The sequence below is a fragment of the Heterocephalus glaber genome, unplaced genomic scaffold (assembly GCF_053883595.1).
Source record: "Heterocephalus glaber isolate CG9 unplaced genomic scaffold, H.glaber_assembly_v1.0 deba00000331, whole genome shotgun sequence".
Classification (NCBI taxonomy): Eukaryota; Metazoa; Chordata; class Mammalia; order Rodentia; family Bathyergidae; genus Heterocephalus; species Heterocephalus glaber.
The window spans coordinates 15240289-15241765 of record NW_028258142.1 but is presented as its reverse complement, the minus strand read 5'-3'; the positions used below and the strand labels follow the sequence as shown (position 1 = coordinate 15241765).

General features: G+C 31.2%; 1 non-coding gene across 1 annotated transcript; it reads left to right on the top strand.

Moving 5' to 3' along the window:
• Positions 1–702: 702 nt before the first annotated feature.
• LOC147830039 (small nucleolar RNA SNORA42/SNORA80 family) lies at positions 703–839 on the top strand. The gene has a single exon (XR_015445031.1). It is a non-coding gene; the product is annotated as a small nucleolar RNA SNORA42/SNORA80 family (small nucleolar RNA).
• Positions 840–1477: the final 638 nt, after the last annotated feature.

The following is a 1477-nucleotide window of genomic DNA, read 5'->3' as shown; positions in this document are numbered from 1 at the left end:
CATACATCAGTATTTCATCCCTGTTTCATAACCAATAATCAGTAGTCTTCAATGTGTGTATACTACATTTGCTTATTCATTTGTCCACTGATAGTGATTTGAGTTTTATCCATCTTCAGGCAAATATGATGATTAATAGTCTTATAGTCATTCATGTATCAGTTTATGTGTGGGCATAATTATCATTTTACTTAGATATATAATAGTAGGAACATATAGTCACATGGATGATAACTATGTTTAGTAGTCAAAGGAACTGACAACATATTTTCTAAAATTGATGCATTGTTTTCATTCTTATTCAGTATATGAGGGCTCCTTATCCTCACCAATACTTTTGGTTTTCTTTGTTGATTCTTTTCCTCTTAGTGTTTGTAAAGTGTTATCTTAGTATGAGTTTGATTTTTTTTCAAGATGAGTAATGAATGTTCAACATCATTTCATAAACATTTTGATAATTTTGACCTCTTCCCTGGAGAAGTGTTTATTCAAATCTGTTTTCTATTTTTTTTCCTTCTATTACTTAGCTGAAAGATATCTTTATATATTCTTTTGTTACTTTGTTCCTATATATTTTATTATTTTGGTGAAATTATTGACTTACTTTTGTGTTCAGCTTCTTATATATTTATTTTCAAAGCATGGTCTTAACGGCTTAATACATCTGACTTTATTAAGTCTGAAATTCTTTTCCATAGTAGTACATGAGTTTTGATTTATCACAGGCCCAAATGCCCTGGTCTTCTCATAGTGCTCCATGCTAGCGCAAACTGTGGTCTCAAATCATTGCCTGGGCTCTGTGTCCATTGGTTGCTGGTACTGATGTGTTTTGCATAGTGAGAAATAAGAAAAGGAAGGAAGGAAGGAAGGAAGGAAGGAAGGAAGGAAGGGAAGAGGGAGGGAGAAATGAAGGAGGCAAAGAAGTTTTAGAAATTGTCAATATTTTCAAGTATGTATGAATGAATAATTTAATATAAAAGAATTTAATTATTTACATGATTAACACAGATTATAAAATTATGTTTATGCTGATGAATAAGCAATGCAAAAAAAGTTTATTAAACATCTTCTATATGTTAAACACAGATATGTGCAATAAACCCTAGGCCTCAAGTGTTCACAATCTGTTTACAGAGGCAGAGGATATCTACATGTGTTCACATTAGAGTTCAAGTAATTGTAGTAAATTGTTTTATAATACAAATATCACTTTAGAAGTGCAGAGAAGAGACCAATTAATGTGTTGCGAAATATATCTAAGACTTAGGAAGAAAACAGAGCTTGAAGCAGCAGTGAACACAGCAGGGGTGATAGTCTGATGGAATGAAATAGACAGGGAAAGGATGAAAAAATTGTTACACTCTATTTCTGCAATTTGTAAATTTCATGATTGGACTGGAACATGATAGTGAATAATTAAATCAATATTTTATAATATAGAACTTAAAAGTTCTGTCTAAGCAAGAGGGATAAAATA